Source organism: Tachyglossus aculeatus, chromosome 22 (genome assembly GCF_015852505.1).
Source record: "Tachyglossus aculeatus isolate mTacAcu1 chromosome 22, mTacAcu1.pri, whole genome shotgun sequence".
Taxonomy (NCBI): Eukaryota; Metazoa; Chordata; class Mammalia; order Monotremata; family Tachyglossidae; genus Tachyglossus; species Tachyglossus aculeatus.
The window spans coordinates 26223032-26231236 of NC_052087.1; positions in this window are offsets into that span (position 1 = coordinate 26223032).

Below are 8205 nucleotides of genomic sequence, written 5' to 3' on the forward strand. Positions count from 1 at the left end.
CTGGCCAAGTCTCTGAGATGCCCCACGCCAGCAGCTCTAGCATGCCAATGCTACCTTTTCCTTTCAGAGCTAGATCAAGGGATACCAGCCAGTGGGGAGGTCTGCTGTCAACACTACACTGCTGCTCTCTGGGAAGGTCAAATGAATAAATGACAACAAGGTGAGGGGGTGAAAATGGAACCTAATTTACTGAGCCCTTACTGTGTGCAGAGCACTGTTCCAAGCACTTGGGAGAATACAATACATCAGAGTTGGTAGACATATTCCCTGCCCAGAGTGAGCTTGTAGTTTGAGATCCAAGGCAGAGAGGGATGAGTCATTGCTTAAAATGGTGGTTTTGAATACCCACATAAACTGAATTTTTGCATGTACTATAGAGGAGTCTGTATTTACCAGCCAGCTTCTCTATGGCCTTTTGCAGTTGGCAGTTTGGCTATTTCTGCCTTTTTTCAACACCTCAATTCTAGCACTGAAGCCCTGAACTCACGTTTTGCATGCAAAGAGAGCAGGGTTTTTTTTTTTCCATATTACAAATAACAAAAGTTATTTTAGGAATCTGTTGATGAGAGGAACTAGGGAACAATTCATTCACAATTGCTTTTGTAGGTATCTGCCCAATGCTGTAACAATTGTATAATCCAGCCCTCTTGACTGTAAACTTGTGGGCAGGGAATGTGTCTAGTGGCTCTGTTGCATCGTACTCTCCCAAGCATTTAGTACAGTGCTCTGCACACAGCAAATGCTCAAATATGATTGATTGATTAACTGCCTATTGCAGGTTTGTGTCCTGTACTTTTAGGACCCCCTCTCAGGGTCACACCTGGAGAGTTTCCAGTACTCTACCAGTCTTGGCTATGGGAGGGAGAGTCAAGCCGAGGCTCGTGTCTCCTCCTGCCTTCAGAACATCTCTATCTGGATGTCTGCCCGCCATCTAAACTCAATATGTCCAAGACTGAACTCCTTATCTTCCCTCCCAAACCATGCCCTCTCCCTGACTTTCCCGTCACTGTAGACGGCACTACCATCCTTCCCGTCTCACAAGCCCGCAACCTTAGTGTCATCCTCGACTCCACTCTCTCGTTCACCCCACACATCCAACCCATCACCAAAACCTGCCCGTCTCACCTCCACAACATCGCCAAGAGCTGCCCTTTCCTCTCCATCCAAACTGCTACCTTCCTGGTTCAACCTCTCATCCTATCCCGACTGGATTAATGCATCAGCCTCCTCTCTGATTTCCCATTCTCCTGTCTCTCCCCACTTCAGTCTATACTTCACACTGCTGCCCGGATCATCTTTGTGCAGAAATGCTCTGGGCATGCTACTCCCCTCCTCAAAAATCTCCAGTGGCTGCCAGTCAACCTACGCATCAAGCAAAAACTCCTCACTCGGCTTCAAGGCTCTCCATCACCTCGCCCCCTCCTACCTCACCTCCCTTCTCTCCTTCTCCAGCCCAGCCTGCACCCTCAGCTCCTCTGCCACTAACCTCCTCACTGTACCTCATTCTCGCCTGTCCCACCGTCGACCCCCGGCCCACGTCCTCCCTCTGTCCTGGAATGCCCTCCCTCCACACATCCGCCAAGCTAGCTCTCTTCCTACCTTCAAAGCCCTACTGAGAGCTCACCTCCTCCAGGAAGACTTCCCAGACTGAGCCCCCTTTTTCCTCTCCTTCTCCCCATGCCCCCGCCCTATCTCCTTCCCCTCCCCACAGCACCTGTGTATGTTTGTACAGAATTATTACTCTATTTTACTTGTACATATTTACTATTCTATTTATTTTGTTAATGATGTGCATCTAGCTTTATTTCTATTTGTTCTAACGACTTGACACCTGTCCACATGTTTTGTTTTTTTGTCTGTCTTCCCCTTCTAGACTGAGCCCGTTGTTGGGTAGGGACCATCTCTATATGTTGCCAACTTGTACTTCCCAAGTGCTTAGTATAGTGCTTTGCACACAGTAAGCGCTCAATAAATCCTATTGAATGAATGAATACCCATTCCATTCCTAGCTTGGCCAGTGGCTAGTGAGTGGAAGGCAATTGCTACATATCAAAACTCACTCATGCTGGGCAGCAGCAGCATGGGAGAGAGTTGAGGGCAGAGACTCAGGTTTACTGCGCGGAAGGAGGCAATGGTAAACCACTTCCATATTTTTACCAAGAAAACTCCGTGGATACACTACTAGAACGATTGCAGATGGAGGGGGGTGCATTCTGGGAGGGATGTATTCCTGGTGTTGGAAACGACTCGACGGCATACGACAAGACAAGACTCTTAGGACTCAGACTCATCTATTGTTCTCAGTGGGAGGCTACATCATCATTATTACTATTAATTCCAATCCACTTACAACATTTTTAATCGATGAAATGGGAAAGGCATGAAGGTGTGGATCGGTCAGATTTGCTCTTGAAATTAGTTTGGATTGCCTCAATAATAATAATAATAATAATTGTGGTATTCGTTAGTGCTTACTACACACCAGTCACTGTACTAAACACAGGGGTGGTTACAAACAAATTGGGTTGGACACAGTCCCCTATCCCACGTGGGGCTCACAGTCTCAACCCACATTTTACACATGAGGTAACTGAGGCACAGAGAAGTAAAGTGACTGGCCCAAGGTCACAAAGCAGACAAGTGGCGGAGCCAGAGCGAGAATTAGAACCCGTGACCTTATGACTTCCAGTCCCGTGATCTTTCCACTGTGCCATGCTGCTTCTTCTCATGTCATACCCCTTATGTGGCTAGGCTGTATGGTCTTTGAAGATGGGGTACGTCTACATACTCTACTGTACTCTCCCATGTGTTTAATACAGTGTGCTGACACAGTAAGTCTTCCATAGATACCACTGATTGATTGTTGGCCACCAAAAAAAAAAAGGATGTGGACCTAGGTTTCCAGACATTTAAGCCCCAGGTGAAATCAATCAATCAATCAATAGTATTCTCCCTTCTGCTTTGACTCTGAACTTGAATCAGTGACCTTTGGGCATTTGATAGCCATCCCACAGGGCTCATGTGCATTTCTTTATATATTATTATAATTATTCATTGATATTCATTTCTGTCTCCCCTACTAGACTATAAATTTGTTGTGCGCAGGGACCGTGTCTGCCAGTTATTGTTTTGTACTCTCCCAAGTGCTTATTCGGGTGCTCTGCACACAGTAAATAAATATGTCATGATGAATAATATTTACTTAGTTCTTACTGTATGTTAAATCTGGACTAAGTGCTTCTGGGCAGAAAACATACCTAACGCTTCTGTTGTATTTTCCCAAGTGCCTAGTACAGTGCATTGTGTGCAGTGAATTATCAAGAAATACCATTACTATTTAAAGGAAAAAGACACAATCCTTGCCTGCAAGATCATTTAATCAATCAATGGTACTTACTGAGCAATAACTGTACTAAGTGCTTGGGAGAGTACAATATAACAGAGATGGTAGACATATATTCTATATTATAAATTATTTATAATAATTATTATAAATTATTATTACCATTTATTCATATTCATATTATGTTACCAACTTGTACTTCCCAAGCACTTGGTACAGTGCTCTGCACACAGTAAGCGCTCAATAAATATGATTGAATGAATAATGTCTGTCTTTCCCTCTAGACTCATTATGGGCAGGGAATGTGTCTGCTAATTCTATTGTTCTCTCCCAAGAACCTAGTACAGTGCTCTGCACAAAGTAAACACTCAATAAATACCTTTAATGGATTGATTAATGTTCTCTGCCCACAATGAATTTACAGTCTAGAGGGGGAGACAGACATTAAAATGAATTATGGGGAATTAACTGTGGAAATAGACACAAAATTACTTTCAGATACAAGGAAAAATAGAATGGAAAGAATAACTAAGTGCTTAAATAGTAGAGTGTGTAAACTGATATAATAATAATAATGATGGCATTTATTAAGCCCTTACTTTGTGCAAAGCACTGTACTTTGTGCAAAGTGCTGGGGAGGTTGCAAGGTGATCAGGTTGTCCCACGGGGGGCGGGGGGGGGGGGGTGTCACAGTCTAAATCCCATTTTACAGATGAGGTAACTGAGGCCCAGAGAGAAAATGATAGAACAGTGGTAGAATCTTATCAGAGTACAGGGGAAAGCTGACTGAATTGACTGATTATCTAAACATACAGCTATTTTTGGTGAAAGCAGTAAAAATTACACTTGTTTGGGAAACTGGATTATGTGCTAGTTCAAGCTAACAATTATTGGATAGCCGAATTTTCTATCATCTGGTTTAGTCATGATTCCAGTTAGCTCAGAAAATCCATCAGTGGTATTTATTGGGTGCATACTGTGTACAGAGCACTGTATTAAGCGCTTGAAAATTAGCTCTCTCTTGTATAGTGTCTATTTGAACCTCTTTACATCCTGGGGATCCTCAAAAGACATAATGCCTTCAGTCTAGGCATCTCTGTTCTAAACCCCCAACCCAGGAGCATTCTCAGATGTGGGCTTTCTGACACCAACTGATTTTACAGCATGGTCTAGTGGAAAAAAGGACTGTATTGGGAGTCAGATGACCTGGGCTCTAATTCCAACTCTGCCACATGCCTGCTGTGTGACCTTGGGCAAGTCATTTTACTTCTCTGTGCCTCAGTTTTCTCCTCTATAAAATAGGGATAAAATTCCAGCTCTCTCCAGCTCTTAGATTGGGGGCCCCGAGTGGGAAAGGGACCCCGGTGCCTGGTACAGTGCTTGGCATATAGTGGAGGCTTAATAGCATTATTAATATTATTATTAATAATAGGCACTAAATGAGGTGAAATTGAGATGGGTGCCATGATTTTAGTCCTGATTAACCTTGATTTAGAGGTCTAGCTCACGCTCTAGGGCTCAACCGAAAAGTAATTAGAAAGGATATCTAGGTCTGTACCAGGAAAAAAAGTTTGGTGTCATTAGGTGCACTGTAGTATAACATGCACAGACCACATCTACAAAATAGCTGATCATCCTGATATTCATTTGTTCAATCGTATTTATTGAGCACTTACTGTATGCAAAGCACTGTACTAAGCATTTGGGAGAGCACCGTAGTAAGTGCTTCAGAAAAAGTAGAGAAGCAACTCGGTGAAGTGGATACAGCACGGCTCTGGAAATCAGAAGGTCCTGGGTTCTGATCCTGGCTCTGCCACATGTCTGCTGTGTGACCTTGGGCAAGTCACTTTACTTCTCTGGGCCTCAGTTATCTCATCTGTAAAATGGGGCTAGAGACTGGAAGCCCCATGTGGGACAGGGACTGTGTCCGACCCGATTTGCTTTTCATCCACCTCAGCACTTAGTACAGTGCCTGGCATATATTAAGTGCTTACTATGAGCCCGTCTTCTAGAATATGAGCCTGTTTTGGGGCAGGGATTGTCTCTGTGGCTGAATTGTACTTTCCAAGCGCTTAGTACAGTGCTCTGCACACAGTAAGCCCTCAATAAGTACAATTGAATGAATGAATGAACAAATACCACTATTATTATTATTACAATATAACAGACATATTCCCTGTCCACAAACTCTCTTCTGTTCTTTTATTTCTTAAAAAGGGGACTTGAAGGAGACGTCCTTCCACCCAGTGTCTCACACTTACTAAGGAGTCAATCAGAGCCCTGTAGATGGGGGATGTGCCATATTTGCCACCAAATTATCCATGGGTCAGCGGCGGGGCGTGCGGCCTAGTGGAAAGCGCACGGGCTTGGGAGTCAGAGAACATGGGTTCTAATGCCGGTTCTGTCGTTTGTCTGCCAGGTGACCTTGGGCAAGCCACTTCACTTCTCTGTGCCGCGGTTATTTCATCTGTAAAAGGGGGATTAAGACTGAGCCCCATGTGGGACAACCTGATTACCTTTTATCTACCCCAGCGCTTCGAACAGTGTCGAGCACATAGTAAGCACTTCATTCATTCGTTCGATTCATTCAAGTGCTTAATATATACTGTACTAATAATTAATTATTATTAATTCTCCTCTCCTCCCACTCCCCTCTGTGCTGCTTGTACTTGCTCCTTCACTTAACGTCTCTCCCCTCCCCACAGCACATATGTATATATCTGTAATTTATTCATCTATCTATTCATTTATTTATATTAATGTCTGTCTCCCTCTCTAGACTGTGAGCTCGTTGTGGGCAGGAAATATGTTGGATCTTATATTGTACTCTCCCAGGCGCTTAGCACAGTGCTTTGCACAAAGTGCTCAATAAATACGATTACAGTAAAAAGTAATTATTATTATTACTATTAATAAATATGACATACTTCCGAAGCGCTTAGTACAGTGCTCTGCACACAGTAAGCGCTCAATAAATAACCTCACTAGCGCTTAGAACAGTGCTTTGCACATAGTCAGCGCTTAATAAATGCCATCATAATTAAATACGATTGACTGAATGAATGACGCCCCCATCCTCGCTCTCGCCTGTCCCGCCATCGACCCCCGGCCCACGTCATCCCCCTGGCCTGGAATGCCCTCCCTCTGCCCATCCGCCAAGCTAGTTCTCTTCCTCCCTTCAAGGCCCTACTGAGAGCTCACCTCCTCCAGGAGGCCTTCCCAGACTGAGCCCCCTTCTTCCTCTCCCCCTCCTCCCCCTCCCCATCCCCCCCTTACCTCCTTCCCCTCCCCACAGCACCTGTATATGTGTATATATGTTTGGACGTATTTATTACTCTATTGATTTTATTTGTACATATTTCTTCTATTTATTTTATTTTGTTAATATGTTTTGTTTTGTTCTCTGTCTCCCCCTTCTAGACTGTGAGCCCACTGTTGGGTAGGGACCGTCTCTATATGTTGCCAACTTGTACTTCCCAAGTGCTTAGTACAGTGCTCTGCACACAGTAAGCGCTCAATAAATACGATTGATTGATTGATCCCCTGGAGCTATAACTGCTTTATCTTGATAACGATGGTATTCGTTAAGCGCTGACTGGGTGCCAAGCACGGTCAAAGTTTGTCTAACCAAGTTATCTTTCATTCGTACTCTCGTTGTACTTTCCTCTCCCAAATGTTTCGTACAGTAAGTGGGCACTTAACAAACATCACCGGCCTCATTGACTTTATCAGTGACTTTATCTTTTATTAATGACTTTATCCCTTCTAGACTGTGAGCCCTTCTAGACTGTGAGCCCGCTGTTGGGTAGGGACCATCTCTATATGTTGCCAACTTGTACTGCCCAAGCGCTTAGCACAGTGCTCTGCACACAGTAAGCGCTCAATAAATACGATTGATTGATAGATCCCGTCGAGCTATAACTACTTTATCTTGATAACGATGGTATTTGTTAAGCACTGACTGGGTGCCAAGCACTGTCCTAATTTGTCTAACCAAGTTATCTTTCATTCGTACTCTCTTTGTACTTTCCTCTCCCAAGTGTTTCGTACAGTGAGTGGGCGCTCAACAAACATCACCGACCTCATTGACTTTATCTTTTATTATTGACTTTATCCCTTCTGGACTGTGAGCCCGTTGTTGGGTAGGGACCGTCTCTGTATGTTGCCAACTTGTACTTCCCAAGCGCTTAGCACAGTGCTCTGCACACAGTAAGCGCTCCCCCTCGTCCCCCTCTCCATCCCCCCATCTTACCTCCTTCCCTTCCCCACAGCACCTGTATATGTTTGTACATATTTATTACTCTATTAATTTATTTTACTTGTACATGTCTATTCTATTTATTTTATTTTGTTAGTATGTTTGGTTTTGTTCTCTGTCTCCCCCTCTTAGACTGTGAGCCCACTGTTGGGTCGGGACTGTCTCTATATGTTGCCAACTTGTGCTTCCCAAGCGCTTAGCACAGTGCTCTGCACACAGTAAGCGCTCCCCCTCATCCCCCTCTCCATCCCCCTCATCTTACCTCCTTCCCTTCCCCACAGCACCTGTATATATGTATATATGTTTGTACATATTTATTACTCTATTTATTTATTTATTTTACTTGTACATATCTATTCTATTTATTTTATTTTGTTAGTATGTTTGGTTTTGTTCTCTGTCTTCCCCTTTTAGACTGTGAGCCCACGGTTGGGTCGGGACTGTCTCTATATGTTGCCAACTTATGCTTCCCAAGCGCTTAGTACAGTGCTCTGCACAAAGTAAGCGCTCAATAATACGATTGATGATGATGATGATGATATGTTTGTACGTATTTATTACTCTATTTATTTTACTTGTACATATCTATTCTATTGATTTTATT